The sequence below is a fragment of the Lonchura striata genome, chromosome 20 (assembly GCF_050655825.1).
Source record: "Lonchura striata isolate lonStrDom1 chromosome 20, ASM5065582v1, whole genome shotgun sequence".
Lineage (NCBI taxonomy): Eukaryota > Metazoa > Chordata > Aves > Passeriformes > Estrildidae > Lonchura > Lonchura striata.
Window position 1 is genome coordinate 3,485,139 of NC_140722.1, and position 20,204 is coordinate 3,505,342.

Here is a 20,204-nt window from a genome sequence, read left to right on the forward strand (position 1 = left end):
TTCTTTGCCTCTGTCTTCAACATGGGTGATGGACCAAGGAGCTCTCAGTGCCTGGAGCTGGAGGATCAGGACTCTGAGAATGATCAGGTCCCAGCTGATCTGGAGTTGTGCAGGACTGGTTGCTCCAGCTTCATCTCTACAAATCCATGGGGCGTGCTGAAATTCATGGGAGAATCCTCAAATTGTGCTGACGACTTCACAAAACCTCTCAATGATTTTTGAGCAGTCTTGGGAATCCAGAGAGATGCCAGCTGACTGGAAGCTGGCAAATGTTGTCCCGATTTTCCATGATTCTGTGAAGTTCCTTTCTTGTGTATCAGGTGCAGAGGTTGCAAATCACAGCTATCCTCTGTCCCTTCAGCTCCTTCCCTCCTGCACCTCAGCCCCTGCTCAGCCCACCCACCTCTGCCTTGCCCTCTCAGGGCCAGGAGTTCACTCCCTCCTCCACCTGCTCCTTGCCATGTTCATGTCGACTCACAACTCTTCAGTGTGTTGCAAAGGCAGAATGTGAATTTTTTACTAACCTTCACTTCTGACATGAAATTCTTCCTGGAAAAATTACCATGTGTGCAAACACAGACACCCAAAATGTGGGTTAGTGTGTCTGAGCTGGGGGTCTGGTCCTCCTCGAATCCCTGCAGAGACATTTGCTTCATCCCAGGGAAGGGATTTCAGACATTCAATGAAGCTTTCCAGGAGAGCTTCTTACTGTGAAGGAAACCCAGGGGACTCATTCAGGCCCACCCTGGGTATCACACCACAAAGTTGGCTTATTTATGTGGTGTTTTACACCTTTGTAATGCTTCTAATAAAATACCCAGGCTCACTACTTAGCATTTTTATAGTCTACAGTAAACACCGACACTACCCTGCACTTGGGAATCTTATTCTTGACTTTGGCTGAAAACCCCTTTTTTTTTTTTTTTTTTTTTTCAGTGAGAGTTTTTTTTTAAGGACTCTGTAAGCTGCTATCTCTTAAGACTTTTCATAACTCAGGAAGGTCCCTGTCTGTACTCAGTGCCTCTGGCCCAATTTCCATCAGGGCAGGGGATTTCTCCTTCTTTTGTCTCTGTTTCTTGTTTTGGCACTGAAGAAGTCACCTAAATGTGCAGTGACCAGGTGGCTTCAGTTTTCCCATGGTGAAGAAACAGCCTCAAGCACCAGGGGAAGTACAGTTTGGACAGCAGGAAGAATTCCTTCACTGAAAAGGAGGTCAAGCATCAGAACAAGCTGTCCAGGGAAATGTTAGAATCACTATCCCTGCAAGTGTTCAAAAACCATACAGATGAGGTGCTTTGGGACATGGGTTAGTGGTGGGCATGGCAGTGTCAGGTTAATGATTGGACTTGATGATCTTAGAGGTCTCTTCCAACCTAAATGATTATATGATTATCTCTATGTGGAAATTGGGAGAGACTTCACGATTGCAGATTTCCCAGGGGCTGCTATTCGTGAAAAAATTGACAGCCATGAGAGAACTGTTTTTTTTCTTGTGGAGAAGTCTCCATGTCATTAACAAGAGGGACCTCTCTCCCTAAGTGAACTGAAGAAAAGACTATTCTAGAGGTGGTAAACTGACTGAAATTTTAGGTTTTGTTTCTTCACCTTGTCAGAGGGAAAGAAAAGGTTTTGGAGGGAGAAGTGTTCTGAAGGTTTTGTTCTGATTATAATTACTCTTTATTTTAGTTACTGTTAATAAATTTTTCTTTATGCCCTTTTAACATTTTGAGCCTGCTTTACCTTTCTCCTAATCCTATCTCACAGCAGGAAGTGAGTGCACTGATGATTGGCAGCACTGAACCCACCACACTCATTGGTGCATTGGCCAGGAACTCTCAAAATTGGCAAAATCTCAAATGAGTGAACTAAAACCACTACAACGAAATACTTGCATTCCTATTCAGTGATAAACAGAGGGAAGAAGTGAACTAGGAAAAGGTTTCTCAGAGGAAACAGTAAGTCCAACCTTCCCTGGGCTAATGCTGTGTCCTGTAACTTTGGCTGCCAGCTTTGACAGGACTGACACGTCTGTGTGAACTCCTAAAGTCTGGTTGCAATACGTATTGATTTTAATGATCCACGATTTTAAATTACTGTTGATGATGGACTACAAAGAAGCCATCTTGCTACAGCCATAATTGCAGTTATTCCTCTAATTTGTCCCCAGTGAACCTTCAATGTGAGCTATAACTGAGGGCCAGTTATTGTTATTCATGGTGTACATGGCATCTGAGTGTGCCAAGTGATCGATTGGGTGCTAAAAATGTTACTGGCTGTTTCCTCACACCTATTTATTGTGATCATGTGGCAACAACAACACAAGCGCTGCAGGAATGTAAATACAATGGAACATGATTAAAAATCACTGCAAGATCCCCACTCCCAAACTGGAGTAACCTCCAGCCAGATCCACTTCCACCCATGCATCCTCCAGGCACAGCTGGATAACTGAGGTCAGCATCACCCAGGGAACACAACAGCAAAAATCTGGTTGTAATAACTAAATCTTTGACCACTCACGGGAAATAGTAAAAAATCAACGTGAAATTCACGGGCACCAGCACTTCCAGAGCAGGGCAGAACTTCTCGGTGAATGGCTCAAATAAATCAGCATGGCTGAAATGCTGCTGACTGCACTAAAGTCATTGTACTGTATGTGACTTTTCTACTTCAGTGAGAAAGCAAAGCAAAAGGGAATGAAGCAAACTGTCACTCAGGAGAATTCCAGCTCCCATCAACCATTATGGATCAGGAAATCCAAATTGTTCAAGGGGCCTCAATTTAGTCCTGGATTTTTGAGGCGTAAGATGCAAAGCATAAAATCAAAAGGCAGGATTGGCACAGAGAGAAGTTCTCCTGTGCAGACCTGAAGTCAGTGCACAACAGCCATGTGTACAGACAGGCACACACAAACCAGCCCTTGCACGTGCAAGAAGCTCAGGGATGCAGCTCTGTGTGATCCTAGCAGATCCAGGCTCTTTTCCACCAAATTCCTTGGAAATCCACATCAGGGAGGCTCTATCAGGTCGCATTTCAACAATGCTCTGTGACTGTGAGAAGCCAGAGAAAAACCATGTTTAAAAGAAGTTCCACTTGCAGAACTTGCTGGCAGAATTCCACACGGGAGCCCTTCCACAAGCAGATTAATTTTACAGATCTTGACTGTAAAACGAGGAGCCACGGGGTGAGCAGGGGAAATGTTCACCCCATGCTGCTTAGCCACACACACATCGCAGGAAATCAGCAGTGGAACTGCTCCTCCACTTGGCATCAGCAAAGTCTCCTCACCAGGGCGGAATTCTTTGTGCTGAACCTTGGCTTCCAGCCCTCCAGGAACTGCATTTCTGCCTTGTAAACCAGCATGGCTGTGGCAGAACTACATGTAAAAGAAGGACTTTCAAAACCAGCTGTACCCCAGGTGGGACAGGGATGCCTAATCCACCTTGTGATGTTCTTGGAACAGTTTGTAGGGATTCCTGTCACAGCTAAGACTCCACCAATTCAGTATTTGCTTTGGTGGAAGGATTTAAACTTCTTTTTTTTTTTTTTTTTTTTTTTTTCTGTCTTGGTCTCTGCTGTTTGGGTTTAATTCTTAGGACAACTCTCAGATTCTCTGCAGATGCTGTAGAGCATCTCCGGGCCTCCCTGAGGAGGCTGAAATTCTGGTGGAATAAGCAGATGATGAAGAAGAAATGAACCCCCTGAGGATGACAAAGTTGAGCAAGAAGTGCTGTGTCCTCTCGGTGAGCTGATGGGATGGAGGCAATAGGAGGATCCATAAGCACAGATCTTTCCATCCTTCAGTCTGCAGTGTAGAGGCCTTAAAATTAACCTTCTTCTTCACTAACAGCTGCCTGGCATCTAAGACACCCCAGGAAAGTCCTGGAGTAACTTCTTGAGCCATGGAGATGGTTCTGTCACCAGCAACTATTTGCTCAATGTCCACAGAAGCTCTGATCTCCACAATGTGGTTTAGTTCTGGACCTTTCACCTCCCACATCCCACACAGGGGCCTAATTTTACCCTCAGCTCTGTTAGAGAAAAAACAACCCCAAATGTATTTTCTTATGGGGCAGTTGTAAGGGGAGTGAGGCTGTGGTAGCCACAAATCCTATCACAAAATATCCTGAGCAGGAAGGGAGCCACAAGGATCACTGAAGTCCAACTCCTGGCACTGCACAGGACAACCCCAAGAATCCCACCCATGAGATATGAGCTTAAAAAGGAGCAGATTTCCCAAAGGAGAGAATCAGCCAACACTACCAAGCAAGCTGGCCTCAGCTGGCAGTGGAGGCTGAGCAGTGACCTGACCCTGCCTCACCAAGCTGGGTGAGGGGGCAGGCACCTTCCACCTCATCGAGGTGCCAAGACATGGAAATCACTGCAAAAGCTCAGCTTCAGTTACTGATCCCAGCTTTGGGTAGTGTGGGGGACAGCTGGGCAGGGACTGTGTCCCAGCTATCCCATTTTCTTCTCTCATCAGAACTGGATGTTGCTGGTTCAGCTCAACAGGAACATGAAAGTTGACAGGACTCATTTTGCAAGGGAAGTGATTTTTCTGCAGGTAAACATGCCTCCTCCTTCCCCAGATTAATGCCAACTGCCCATAGACTGCTGCTAAAAAACACAGGCTGAATTAATCTGAGAGTCTCTAGGACAGACACAGAGAACTGATTTAGAACTGGAAATGTGCCTTGAAAAATCCCAACCAGCGTGAAACTTGGAGCTGTGTGAGGGATTGTCTCCAGCACCAGGCAGAAACCCCCTGTGGTTGGGTGGGTTGGCAGTGGCAGATGGAGGTTTGCACCAAGAGCACAAAATCTGTGCTAACAACTAGAGCTGGGCTCTTCCAGAGGCCAGCCCTGCATGTGCTGATGCCTTGTGAGGGCTGAGCTAGAACAGACTGGGCAGAGCTAAAGAATAAAGCAGGGATTTATTAGGAGGCCTCCATGGATCCATCTTGGGCAGCACAAGAGCCCAGCCAGGGCTGCACCCCACATGACCCAAAATGGCCCCAAAATGGACATCCAGTCACAGGGTCTCTCACTTTGACCAGTTCTGCTCCATTGGCACCTTGGAGTTCATTGTCCCATTCCAGCTTCAGCCCAGGCAGTCCCATCCTGCTTGTTTTTCTCTCTCCAGCCCACGCTGTTTGTGCTCCTGGGCTGAGATTTGGATCATTTGTCCTTGGTGCCCAGCTGGAGAAGGAATTGTTTTGTCTCCCTGCTCTGTGCAGAGAGCTCACCATCCCATAATATGAAGCCCAGACCCACAGACTAAAGCAGCACAGAATCTGAAAAATATAAAAGCTAAAACCTGAGGCATCAGTGTAAGCCAGGCCCAAGTGGAAAGTGCACCTTCAAAGAGGTGGTTCAGGAAGGCTGCTCTATCCCAAGGGGTTGGTAGCAGTGGGAATTGGAAAAAATGTATTGAGACAGACTTTCTCTCTATGTTAGAGAAGGTAATGTTGATGAGATGTATTAAAAATATTTTGAGTAATAAGGATTTATTAATACTGTGAGGTTTAATTTGGGAATGTGCCCAAATCTCTGCCCCTACTCTGTCAAGAAAAAGAGGATCCAGGGTTCTGTGTAACAGTGGAGCCAGAGTTGATTCAGTCACTGGTTTTTAACAATATTCTATGGCAAAACCAGCACAGGTAAGGTGCTCCCAGGAGCTCAAAGCAGAGATGGTCCCATTCCATCACACCTTCCCTGGAATGAGCCACAATGCAGGTGAGATGGGGCCTGGTGCTCCCAGCTTCAGATTAATTCCAGCCAGAAATCAGCTCAGGATTTACTACTCTCCACCAACACACATTTTAACATCTACTGGAGCAATTCCCCATGTTTTTGGTAGATCCATAAGAATTTTCACAATATCTTTTTGGCATTTTCATTTTTACCCTTACTCTCAACAAGTCACAGTGTTTATCCTTGCCTGTATGGACAAAAGTATTCCCTTTTATTGCTGTGAAATTCCAAATCTCAATTCCCATGAAGTTTCCTGATGTAGCTGCTTTCACTTATGTATTCCATGCACTTTTATGCTTTCAATTACTTTATTTGCCTCCCTCTTAAACTGAGCATCTGCCATCGCAGAGGATCTTTCCATACCCATAATAATTTCTGTTTCTATTCTTTGAGCTTCTTTTTTCTCCCTCTTGCCTGAGAGGGGATGACCAACACAGTACAGAGTGTACAACTCTCCAAACCACTCTCCTCCACGAATTTCTCTTGTCCTCTATCCCTGCACAAGGTTTTTTGAGGTGCTTTCTAGCAGTCAGTCTAGAGCACTGCAAGCTTTATGAGTAGTGAATATTTTTCTCCTCAACATGCATTAATTCCATATTTATCAATGCTGAACAAACTGCCTTTGCAATCTTGCAGTCCATTTCTCTCCTATGCTTACATCTCTGTGAATTTCCTTTCTTCTGTCCCAAATATGTCCAATTTCTTTGTGTCACTCTCCAATTTTATCCCTCACTGCCTACATTCAGCATTGTTAATGCAAAAGCATAAACAACAGAGCATCCAGGGCAATGATGAAACCTTGAGAGACCCCCAAAAATCATAAGGTAGACAAGTCTTTAATCACTGCTTTTTCTAGTGTTTGCAAATAACATCAAGAATGGAAGAGATTGGCAAAAAACTCTTCTCCTCTGCAGTAAAATGTCCTGGTTCAGGGCAGCCACTCCCTGACACTTTGCTATCCCTTTTTTTGTGGCAACACCTCAAACTGCCCTGATTTCATCCATCTCTGCCTCGGGAGGAGCATAAGGAGAGGGAATGTTCCTCCCAGTTTGCCACTTCCACTTCCATCAGCTCCACTTGCCCTGCTGCCCATTTCCACAGGGACCAGACAGGTGTCCACGGTGGGGAACCATGTCCAGCACATGGTGGGACAGTCCTGCTGGGACAGGAGTACCCATGTTGGCCACTACAACCCACCTGTGGTTTCTTTGACTCCAAATTGATACCCAGCCTTCGGACAAAAAGACATCGGGGCCAACGCCGGGAAAAGGGAGCAGATCCCACTCCCTCCAACAGCACCCTGGTGTCCCACAGCTGCCTGCTGCAGGTTCCAGGACACCTGGATCCCTGGTGAAGAATGCCCAGAGCAGCAGGGATAAGTGAGAAATGCAGCTGGCAATTGCTGAGGCTGGTGAAGGATTGCAGCAATACCCGGCTCCCTCCCCGTGCCGCCCTCAGCAGAGACCAAACAATTGCCACGGTGTAAACTGAAGGTTCCTAATGGGATTCTGCAGAGCTGGGAGACAAATGGAACAGCCAGGCAGAGCATTAAGGAATGTTTTCCAGCCAGCAGAGCCCGAGTGGAACACTCGGACATATAACATTACCAACTGGCTCGCTGCCATGCATCAGATGCAGAAATATTTTTCTCTTCCTTTGACAAGCTGCGTCTGTAGCAATCATTATAATTTCTCTTGACATTGCATCCCACACCTCTTCACAGAGGCAGGACTCAAGTAGCACTCTTCATTTAAATGATAACTTTGATTTCTCAGGGCTACGGGGATGTGAAGTGGTTCAGCCTCTACCACTCAGAAGCAGGGGCTGCCAGAGCTTTTCCCAGGGTGTGCTTCCCACATTCAGAGCTTTCAGTCTGCTAGGGTGGGGTCCAAATTTGGCAGCTGGACCTTGCCATATTCACACCCAAAGGGCAGGTAGAGATGGGCAGTGTTTATTGAAGAAAGGCAACTCTGCCTCGGGATTGCTGCTTGTGTTCTCCCTTGCTCTGCACCATCACTCACACTCACAGCAAGCCCCACCGAGGCCACTGGCAGGAGAAAACTCCTCTGAAAGGGCTGGGATTGCCATTTCTATTTACCAGCTGAGGAAATCTTACCTACCAATTAGGGACCATTCCTCCTGTCACTCTGGTGCTCAGCCGAGTGGCTGATGTGGCTCTTTGATCTCCTCATTGCATAACAAAGCCTGTTACAGCCCATTATTTTTATTGTAAGCACTTTCTGTTATTTGCCTCCAAAAACAGCTCCCATTGAAATAATACAAAGAGACTCACTCAACGTGCACACACCTACAGCAGTGAACAGTCATCATAACTTCTACAGCTGAAACAAAAGCCATGGAAATTTCCATCCTTTTGTGCTCTCCTGCCCCGGGGGGGACAGGAATGGAACCAGCACCAGTCACTGCAAGGCCATTTGGGGCTGAAACTTCTGGAAAAGCAATGGAAGGCAGGCAGGTGCATGACTGGGAATGAACCTCAAAGTTCCACAGCCCTTCCTTGCGTGGGGCAGTGAGTGACTGCTGGAGCAGGTTAATGCACCCTGCTAACATGCAAATGGGAGGTCAGTGACAGCTATGAGATTAATATGATTGATCTAAGGGATAAGGACAATTAAATATGGGCTGCAACATTGATCAAATTGCACAAAACGGATGGCAAAGAGTTGCCAGACACGCTACTTTGGTTTTTCTTGTATCAGAGTGATGCTGGTTAAAAAGTGGCAAAAAATTGTTCTGTTTACAGCTGCCTGATGCACTTCAAAGAAGATTTTATGTCACATTATGATGTGGGGTGTGAACACACATGGGAACGTGAACACTTGATGGTGTGGCAGAGGTTATGATGAAAATTAAAACCCTTCACTTGTCTTTTGGAGGCTCTTTGCATTGGCACTGACTCACAGACACCACATCTCATTATTCCCATGGGAATGAGAAAAGAGGGGAGAAGCATGGGGCAGAAGGGACAGCAAACAAGGTGGGCAGATGGTGCAAACTCCAGGAGGATGCAGGGAGCTCTATCTCCTTGGCAAAATCACCTTCCTCACATGAGGCCCCAGCTGTCAGCCCAGAGGTGGCAATGAAAGCTCAGCTTTGTTGGCACAGTCAGGGAGCAGCAATGGGAGGAAGGAGAAGGTGCAGGGACATGTGCCTTGGGGATTATTCCTGCCTGGAAATGCCTCTGGTTTCCTTTGTGTGACCCAAACAAAAACAAGTCCTCAGATGACCTGTGCCATTGGTCACATGTACAAAATAAGGCACAAAGGCAGCATTTTGGTTGATCAGCTGAGAGAGGGCTGAGTACATTCAGCAAGAGGCAAAGGAATCACAGAATGGTTGGGGCTGGAAAGGACCTTAAAGTTCATCTAGTTTCACTCTCCTGACATGGGCAGGGATGCTTTCCAGCAGACCAGGTTGCTCCAAGCCATGTCCAACACTTGAAGGAAGGAGGAAGATCCTGCCTGCAGCTCTCACATGAACCTTTTGCAATTCTGGCCCATGGCTACTGCTGAAACCCATGTCCTGGTAAGCAGAGACTCTGGAAACACATCATTGTTCACTTTACCTACTGTTCCCAATGGGATTGGGATCCCTGAGGTTCAAACACACCTAAAACTATTACATCAAAGACAGCCAGTCTTTAAGCAGACATGATCTGGCATAATTTAACTCATGCTGCAACTAAAGTCAAGACATTCCACAATGTCCCAAATTAGTTAGCATGAACAAGGGTAATCCCAACACTTTCTGACCATTATTTATCTATTCAGTTTGTTTATCTTTCCTCATGCCTACTTTTGACATAATTTCCTGTGTTTTTACAAATTATGATATAGAGATGGTCCCACAGTACACCAGAGCTCAAATGGCTGGGGAAAAGCCCATCCAGGCACCAACTGCAGCTCCTGGGGCTGAGTTGACAAATCCTTCACCAGGAAATGAGGAATTGCTCATGCGGGGACACTCTTTCCCTAAAGCCACATCCCAGACTCCAGAGAAACTCTCTTCGAAATCTCTAGTTCATTTTTGCAAAGCATGTTGCACGTTCTCATTTGCAGGATTTTTTGGTGGAGGCAAAATGGATTTTTAACCTCACCCAGAAAAATTGCTGAAGTGGGATTTTTTGAAAAAAATTTCACCCCAATGGTAGACATGGCCTAAACCTAAAGGATTAAAACTGAGCTAAGAGCAGGCATCTACCTGCATGCCTGTGCACTAGAGACAAACACATCTGAGATCAGATTCAGATCTTAAAAAAGATCCATCCAATTCCTTGAACATATTTACTGGGGTTATTTGATATTGTTCTGAAAACCTCCTTCACACTGCATTCATCTCATCTGCTCCCATAATTCAGATATTTTATTTTCCACTGTATTTTTAATTTATATGATGTTTTATTTATACCACTATCTTTTATGAAACCCCAAATTTCAAAACTGACAAAGGCATTATGCACATAAAATAGACTTCTTATTATCAACATGGCAGAGGAGACAAAAAAATGACAGGAATAAATCTTAGGTTTTATGCCGGCGAGACGTTCTGCAAAGTAAGTGACATTTCTCAGCAATACAAATTGTACATTAAAAGATAATTTCCAGAACATGATACCAGCTCTGGAGCACGGCACCATTACACAGAGTAATATCTCAGCCGTGCTTTAGCAAGGCCGGGTTCATGTTGTGTTTGGCACCACGATTGCGTCAGGTTTTGTGAGGAGCCCTTGGAGTGATTAAGTTTAGTGCACACACGAGAGGCAGTTCTTTGGCGCACTGTCAACACGGCGTAATTGATATTTTAATTACACCGCTGATACACAGGCGCTGCTCACAGCGAGCCTCCTCCTCCTCCTTCTCCTCCTCCTCCTCCTCCTCCTCCTCCTCCTCCTCCTCCTGCTCCTGCTCCCTGCCCTCACGCGAACCGCGCTCATCAGAGCTCCACGCGAGTTTGCTTCCGCGCAGGTTTAAGCATAGAAGCAAAGCAGATTGTGTCACCAGCAATTAATGGCACCTGTGGAAGGTACAGAAGGAGCAAGAGGGACTGTCCCACTCGGGATCTGGCTGTGCCCTCCCCGAGGACTGTATGGCTGATAAGGGGACTTCCCCTGCTGGGACTGTCCCCTTATCAGAGAGACGGAGTGACCAACTCATGGAGAGGAAAGGAAAGTTCAGGAGGATGAATTTTCATGGAATAACTAAAAGAGGGAGTGCAAACAGTGAAGAAGAGCTGCTGGTTCATTGAGAGCCAGCAGGTGCACCTTAGGATGGGACCTTTCTGGCCAAGAGATGAGTGCAGGGAGATAAGGACCCAGTTTGCTACCTAAAAGCAAGGGGGGCACAGGCAGCAGAGACAAGTCTGCAGCCAGGCTTACACACACACACGTTGGTTCACTGTACAGGTGATGCCTCAGGTTTTAGCTTTTATATTTTTCAGATTCTGTGTGTAATTCTGAGTTTCATATGAAGGGATGCTGAGCTCTCTGCACAGAGCAGGGAGACAAAACAATTCCTTCTCTAGCTGGGCACCAAGGACAAATGATCCAAATCTCAGCCCAGGAGCACAAACACTGTGGGCTGGAGAGAGAAAAACAAGCAGGATGGGACTGCCTGGGCTGAAGCTGGAATGGGACAATGAACTCCAAGGTGCCAATGGAGCAGAACTGATCCCAGTGAGAGATCCCGTGACTGGATGTCCATTTTGGGACTATTTTGGGTCATCTCGGGTGCAGCCCTGGCTGGGCTCTGGTGCTGCCCAAGGTGGATCCATTGAGGCCTTTTAATAAATATTTACTTTATTCTTTAGCTCTCTCTGGCCTCTGTTCTAGGGCAGCCTGCACAAGACATCACAGGGCCCTTCCTGCAGGCACAATGAATGGATCTCCTGCTGAGGAGTTCTCCTGCAGGGAGGTGGCTAGAGGGGTTTCCAGGGAAAAAGGCAGATTCCCATGTGAGATTCTCCCCCTGGCAGGTGACAGTCACCCTCTGCATGTTCAAGTGACACCTTGTCTTCTTTCTTTCCCTTGTTCAGGGAGAAATTCTTTCATTACCAAGCAAAGCCCACATCTGCTTTGCTTCTCAGCTGTCACAACAGTTCCCTTGTGTGAAAAGTGTATCATGACACCCTGGTTACTCAGATCTCAGAAATGGGATAGCCATGGGTGAACATAAAGACCAACCACACAACCATGCAGGCTCCTCGTGTTCACTGCCCTCAGCACAGCCCAGTCCTCACAAACTCTGCTGTTCCCTGGGCACTCACAGAGCCGGGTCCTGAGAGTGACCCCCATCGCCCCACTTCTCTCCCAGCAGCACTTGGCCAGGGACCATGCAGAAGCTGCCTCAGCCATGTGAGCAGAGGGGCTGCTGCTCCACAGGCAGTTTCTGCTGCTGTCCAGGATAACTGAGAAATTCAGAGGGGACCTCCCCCATAGGACAGGATCTGTATTCATAGAATTATAGAATTGTTTGGGTTGGAATGGGCCTTTAAAGATCATCTAGTCCAACCCCCTGTCATGGGCAGGGACACCTTCCACTATCTCAGGCTGCTCCCAGCCCTGTCCAGCCTGGCCTTGGGCACTGCCAGGGATCCAGGGGCAGCCACAGCTGCTCTGGGCACCTGTGCCAGGCCTGCCCACCCTCACTGCAAAAAACTTCTGCCTTATATCTAATTTAAACCAACTCTCAGTTTGAAATTTTTCCCACTTTTCCTATTGCTACAAGTCCTGATAAAAAGTCTATCCCTGCATTTTTATAGGGGAAGGGGCTCTGAAGCCTTTTGGATCCTTCTTTTCCCCAGCTCTCCCAGTCTGGCTCCAGAGCAGAGGGGCTCCAGCCCTTGGAGCATCTCTGTAGTCTCCTCTGGACTGTCTCCAGCAGCTCCAGCTCCTCCCTGTGCTGGCCCCAGGGCTGGGACAGCTCTGCAGGTGGGGTCTCACCTGAGTGGGGCAGAGGTGTAGAACCCCCCCTGCCCTGCTGCCCACTCACACTGGGGGACCAGCCCAGGGCTTGGGGGGTTTCTGAGCACACACACACGTCCAGCTCTCACCCTCCAGCACCCCCAAGTCCTTCTGCCAGGGCTGTTTGTGATCTGCTCATCCCCAGCCCTGTATTGCCAGAGGGATCCATGCCCACAGGCAGCAGCTCTGCCCTGGCACCCCCAGCAGCAGCTCCTGTTCTCCCTGAGCCACGACACCTCCAGCTTCAGAAACACCTCTCCACACAAGCCCCTTCCTCTGAGAAAGCAAATCTGAACGCTCACAAGAACAATTCACTCTTTGATTTGGGATCTTGTCTCCCAGGTTCCGACCTGGAGTAAAATTTCATGAGCAGGCTCTCCAGCTCAGGGGGAGGCAAGGAGGGAAGGGGCTTCCAAGGGAAAATGCCAACAGATACTTAGAGCCAGAAGTGTGTGTGGGTGTTGCTAAATTAAGCTTGCAAGTAGGTGGGGCAAATGCCTTAAATGAGTTTGTGAAGGTAAAATAATGTTCATTAAAAATAGAAAAACAACTGAAAAAATACCCTTTGTATTCAACTTCACACTCGTACATCATAATGTTCCAGTAAAAGCCCATTTTCCCTTGAGATAATAAAAGAATTGAATTTTTCCTTATCGGTCATCTATTTTTCTAGCTAAAGCTATTACTCCCTCTCAGTGGTTGCCAGGCAACAAGAAATATTAATAGCAGCTTTTATTAGCTTAGCTTTAGCAGTGGAGTACCAGAATGAGAAAATGGAAAACATAAATGTGTTACATAAATCTTTCAACCTTTCAGGGTTTGTGTTAGTCTCTGTTTTCATAATGATTTATTGAAGTGATGGTTCATTTATGAGAAAAAGGAGTGTGAAATAAGAAAACGGAACATTACCCTGAAGGACTGTTTGAAAATAAATAATTATAGAAGGTGAAGAAAAGCTGTTTAAAACCATTTTTCTGAGTTTTATAAAATTTAAAAAGACATATTTCTTTCATTTATTGCCTCTGAGAAAAACACTAGCAGGGAATTGCAAACAGGGCTCTGCTTAATACAAATAACCCTTCATGCAGGGTTCTGTTATTACTGTTTTCCACCTCATGTTTGGGAGTTTAGTTTTTAAATATTGAACCATTAATAAGCAGAAAGCTAAATTAGTCAAAACCTTAAAGCTCACAACACAAAATTGCCAGTGAAAACTTATCCAGGACTGAAAATTTGGAACTCAGGGAAGTTTTTGCTGCTGGTGACCCGAGCAATGCTCTTGTTGGTTTGTTTATTTATAAAGGCTCTTCTGAAGAGCAGGAACTTGCTTTGAAGGGCAATGCTGCCTGTACACTGCACTGGCATGTGGATTATTTTAAATAACTTATTTTAGCAGGCAGTAACTCAAAATTGTTGAAATATTGATGCATTGGAAGTATTTGTCCACAGCATGTAAACCACTCTGCCTGCTGGGATTGTGGATTTCCAGCAGCCTGGAGGAAACACTGGCACAGCTTACTTGGTTTTTGTGACAATATTTAATTGACATAATGAGTTTTTTATAGTGAGGGTGGTAAAAACTCAGGTTTTTACCTGAATAAAAACTCAGGTTTTTACCTGAGTTGCCCAGAGCAGCTGTGGTTGAAGTGCCCAGGCCAGGCTGGATGGGGTTTGGAGCAATCTGGGTTCTGGCCTTGCAATTTTCCTGCAGGACAACCTCACTTGAGGCCTGGCGAGCACCAAACATGTCCTTGGAGCCTACAGCATCCCAGGAATGGACATCCCAGCTCTGGGAAAAGGCTACTTTTCCTTTCCATTTCTCACGTGGGACACAGGCAGCTGAGTTCCTGCTGGTTTATTTTGCTGCTCTCCCCTCTGTTCCACACCAAAGCCCCGTTGTGTTGGGAAGCAGCTGTTCAAAGCCAACTGAAAACTTCTGGAATTTCAGGGTGGCACTCACCTTTCTTCTACAACTCACCCCCATTTACCATTTTACTCTCTCACCTCTACCTAAACAGGTTCCACAGCTCACTGGAAATGTGACATTTTACACCATGGATGTTCCTTTTTGCCTCGGAGGATTTTCAATATTTTTCAAATAATTCCATTCCACTCAACAAACTGAAACTAAACCTTTCAGGTTGTGGCTGAAGCCTTTCAGCCCTTGCAACCAGCTTGCTGTGAGCATAAAGAGGCACCCCAGTGGGCTGAAGGAAATGTTAGTGCTTTTAGAGGGGTCACAAAAATAACTCATCGTAGAAGCAATGGGAAGAGGCAGACACAGGGAGAGGTGTCAGGCTCTCCAACCAGCTCTATACACCTACAAAACTCATGCTGGCCCACAGGAGCAGCCACATGCCCAAAGGATGCTTCCCCCATGCCCCAAAGGATGCTTCCCACATGCAGAAATGCATGGCTGCGCCCACACTGCCCCTGGCCAGGGCAGAGCAGGAGGAAGCAGGATGGCTGCTTTTTTGGAGTGTGTAGATGCATCCGGTGGCCAGGAGCAGAGTTTTGGGTCCTGGAGCAGTGCTGGAGGGCTCTGGGCAGTGCTGTTCTCCAGTCAGGGGCTCCTGGCTCCCCCCACCCCAGCACTGTCCCACCTGATAAGCAGAGGCACCCCCAGCCCCCTCGGCTGCTATCCAATATTTATGGAAATACGTTTGTGCTGCGTTGGAGATTCCTGCGCTCTGACCTTGATCGCCCTTTGTTTCTGTCAAAAATGTTCTGCCAAATCCACTCTGAAATCTCATTTATTCCCAGCAGCTCCTTAACCCAGTGCTCACCCACCTCCCCACTGATCCACAGCACATCTCTGCCCCCTCCCCTGCTTTGCCCACAGCCCCAGATCCCAGCCCCAGTGTGAGCCCAGCCCAGCACGACTCCCTGTGGATCTCTGGAAGGCTCAGCTGCTGCTGGGATGTTCACAGTGAGCAAAGTTGTTCTCTTCCTGAGGAAAATGTGTTTTTTCCTCTTTGATTACTTTTCCTTAATTACTCCCATTTCTCAGTGACAGTCACATCTCTCCTGCCATTCCTCCTCTTTCCCTTCTCTTCCCTTCCTTTTTTCCCACAGGAAAAGAGAGATCACTAGAAAAGAAAAATTCACTGCAGTAAGAATTTTCTATTTGTTTCTTGTCATCAACAGAAAAAAAAGTAACAAACCTTCCCCAAATGAACTAGCTCTGCCTCCTCCCCAGCCCTCCCCCACCCCTTCCAGCAGTTCTTCACACATCAATCCTGTGCCATGTTTTTGCCTACTCTTGTCCATCCATCCCTGCTTCCCTGCTCTGCAGCTCCCTGCACCCCATCCAGGCATGGAAAACTCCCTTAACTTCTAAAAACTCACGGGTGGGGGGAAAAAAGGGGGAAATGAAGTGACAGAAACAGCAGTGAAGAGCCATGACATGGAAATGTGGAGCTGGTCCACGGGCAGATGCAAGCGTGGTGTGGAGGGTGCTCTGGGTGGTGCTGCTGAAGGGATGAGCCTACAGAGGGATGCTGCATTTGGGGTTTCCCCATCAGGGCACAGCTGCTTTAATCAAACCAGGGTCTCCATCTGACAGCCCATGGGTGAGCTGGAGCCAGCAGCAGGGGCTGGCACACAGCAATTCCTCCCTCAGTCCCCAGCTCCCGTCCTGCCACGGGAATTTCTGTGCTGATCAAACTCCCTTGGGGTTGGCCACCTGCACAGTGGGAGCAGTAGGGTATCCCTGGAGAGGCACTGGGAGGTTTAATGCAGTCTGAGGGTAATGTAGGACATCCCAGGACAGGGACTCACCCAGGGGACAGCAACCTGCAGCTGGATTTTCTTTATTTGCTTCTGAGGTCTCAGGAAAAAAATACCAATCCTATGGCTCTTGGTGAGTCCTGGCTCATGTCTTATCAGCAGTTAGAGATTTGTCCATTTTTTTTACTTTTTGACTTAAAAAAATCCTAAGGCTCTAGTTACATTTTCAGAGCAAAAGTCTGACCGATGTCTAAACGTTTTACCATGAATTGCTTGTTGTTTCTCATTGTATTCAAACATACAGACATGGCAACCGAGGCAGGAAATAGCTGTGCATGCAAAAACCTGTGTGAGCTGCAGCAGAGAGCAGCAGGGAGGAGAGAGGCTCCAGCTCCAGCATTTGCATCAGCAGCGCTGGTCCTGGAACGAACCCAAACGCTCGGCATGCTGAGCCACCTCCTCAGAGCCCTGAGCAGGCCAGGCTCACTCCCAGCCTGGCCTCCCATCACTGCCTGGGTGGAAGGATCCCTCTCTTTCTGGAAGTGCTGGCAAACAAGGTCCAGAATGGTCTGCGTTGGAAGGGACCTTAAAGATCATCTCTTTCCAATCCCCTGCCATGGCAGGGACACCTCCCACTGTCTCAGGCTGCTCCAAGCCCCATCCAGCCTGGCCTTGGGCACTGCCAGGGATCCAGGGGCAGCCACAGCTGCTCTGGGCACCCTGTGCCAGGACCTGCCCACCCTCACAGGGAACAATTCCTGCCCAAAATCCCATCCATCCCTGCCCTGTGGCAGTGGGAGCCATTCCTTGTGTCCTGTCCCTCCATCCCTTGTGCCCAGTTGCTCTCCAGCTCTCCTGGAGCCCCTGTAGGCACTGGAAGATGCTGTTAGGTATTAACCAGGTGAGCTTAAAGTGTATTTTCTCTCCAGGATCCTTCTGTGCCCTGCTGTGCACGTGCTGCTCCCCTCAGCACCCACGGGAGCTGTAGGTGTGCTCTGGGACCAGCGCTGCCAGCGTGGGCTGGTGCTGCAGCCAAGGGAGACCTGATTCCCCACCAGAAGGGACAGAAGGTGGTGCCCTTCAGTGGAAAAAAGGCTGTGATGGGAGGGTAAGGCACGATTTAATTCTGACCTGAAACTGCAGCACAGCTCCCTCCCTGATGCCTTTGCTGCTGGCACCTCTGGAGATGTATCACAGCTCTGAGGGTTTCCAAAATTGAGCAGTTTCAGTTCACTCTCAGCTGGGAAATTCAGGGCTCACTGGAATTTTTTTTTTTATTTTTATGGTAAGGGGCAAACAAATCTTAATCTCTCTATTCTACATTTACAGCCCACTAAGTCCCCTTCTTATCTTCTGTGGCTCAGCCCTGATTTATTGTCACCGAGCTGCATTTGTAAAACAGTACCATAAAGTAAGAAAGAGAACATTTCCCAAGGACTACTCCAAAATAAATTATTTCAGACACAGAGAAGCTGCTTAATAAATCCCCCTCTTCTTTTTTTCTTTAGGTATTTTAGAAAGTGATTTATAAGTGCAATATCACCTCTCTCAAAAATGAGACAATCTACATGGGATAAAATTATCCTGTTATGAAAATAGGGGTCAGGCAAAGGGGCTGTGCTTTAAATTAAACCAGGGAAAAATATTTCAACTGAAATTGACTCTTTCTGTCTCAGAAATGAATGTTTTAATCACCTAAGAACCTAAAAGGTAACACAGAGCCCTTAGAAATATTTAATTCCATAGAAATATGCCTCTGTTCAATATTGATGGGCAGAACATGATATTTCTCTTAAACACACTAACAATGAAACTCAGAGACTCATCAGGACTTCAGAAAGCCTTGGGATTTTCCTAGACTAAGAGATAATATTCCATTTAAATATTTAAATATCACTACCTTTCATACCCTTATCTATTGAAGCAATCAACACCAAGCTTTCCCCAGCTAGGCAGGGCCAGGCTCCCAGCCACGCTCTTTAAGTAAAATTAACTCTGTTTGATATCAATGTCATTCAAAATCAATGATCTTATAGAGAAACAACGTCAAAAACCAACCACGGGGCTGAAGCTGCTGGAGAGGAACATGGTATTAAACAGCAGCAGTATTAATTCAATATCACTGTCAAAATCAAGTCACAACCTTTCCTCGGTGCTGCTGATGCAGAAGCACTGTAAGCTTAATTAGCCCTGGAATTTCTTCCCAGAGCTTCACTTTACTTCATTATCCCTGCCTTGCTTATCCCTGCACGAGTCATTTGAAACTTTGCAAGGTATCCCCTTCCCACGGCGTGAGCAGTTGGAGTTTGTGAGAGCGAGGAGGGATCCTGTTCCCCCTGAAATCAATAGGAGAGCTTTCCCTTCGGGGAGCATCCGTGCTCCTCCTGCTGCTGCCACGCTGGCGGTGGGACACGGGTGACAGGGAGGAAGAGGAAGGACACGGGATGCTGGGGCTTTGGCTGGCCACCTTGCCACGGGGGATGGGGCGCATTCGCTTGGTTCAGGCAGTGATGATCTTTTGGTTTTGCCTTTTTTTCTTTTGTATGTTCTCTGTACTCTTCACACATGTATTTGTAGCTGTGCAGCTGATTGTATTAGTGATTAATTTTCCCAGTAATTTTCCATTGCCTTTTCCTAGACAGAAAACCAAACAAAATCCAGAGCTCCAAGCCCCAGGGGTACAGAACCCCAGAGCTGTCTTGGTTCTTCCTGGGAACCAAGGCCATGAACAACTCTTGGAGATCCATTTATGGACAGGGAACAGCCAGTGCCCAGGGGGACTCCAGAGAAGGGGCTTGACTTGGGGGGAATTGCATCACCACATGTGCTCCTGACTGGTGCTTTTTATAAATTATGCTAATTTCCTAATACCTATAAAAATGTACTCACCCCTGTTACAGTGGGGTGGGTTTTTGTGGACATCTTTCCATAACTGCCCCTGAAATCCTTAAAATAAAAATCTACTTTTATATCCACAGAATTCACAGAATGACCAGGTTGGAAGAGACCTTTAAGGTCATCGAGTCCAACCCAGCCCAACACCTCAGCTGAGCCCTGGCACCCAGTGCCACATCCAGGCTCTGTTAAACACACCCAGGGATGGGGACTGCACCACCTCCCCAGCAGCCATCCCAGAACTTTATCACTCTTGCCATGAAAAGCTTTTCCCTAATATCCAACCTGAATTTCCCTTGGTGCAGCTCGAGGCTGTGTGCTCTGCTTCTGTCAGTGCTGCCTGGAGAAAGAGCCCAACCCCAAAATATTACCTCCTTACTAGAATTATCTTGAGCTTCATTTCCAAACTGAGGGAAAGGGCAACAGGAGGATGTTTCACACACAGAGGGGAAAAGCCCTTTGCCCCAATCCTGAGTGGTTAATTGTCTGAACTCAAAATGTCCCTCAGACATTTCTGGAAGTTCCAGGTCCAGGTCAGAAGCATTTGAGACCCTGGCAGGCAGCTGGAAACAGCTGTGATTTTGGATTTGAGCCATGGAATGATTTACCAACCTTGCAGGAAGAACAAGAAGTCACAAAAGTTTAGATATTATAGTAGTAGTCACAAAGTAAAGGGAAGAATTTTTGAGTGCTGTACAGGGGGGTTTTGGTTTTGTACATGGGGGTCAGAAGTTTTAAGATGGAGGGATTTGGGCCTGCCCTGTCCTCCCTCTTTCTCCTTCCTTACCTCCATGTTCTTGGTGATGTTGGCACCCACAGATTGGCTTAGAGTAGAAAAGCACCATTTA

General features: G+C 47.0%; 1 protein-coding gene across 1 annotated transcript in view; it reads right to left on the bottom strand.

The window, feature by feature from the left end:
- Positions 1-20,204, bottom strand: part of TOX2 (TOX high mobility group box family member 2) — a 161,029-nt gene that overhangs the window by 47,069 nt on the left and 93,756 nt on the right. The window lies entirely within an intron of this gene.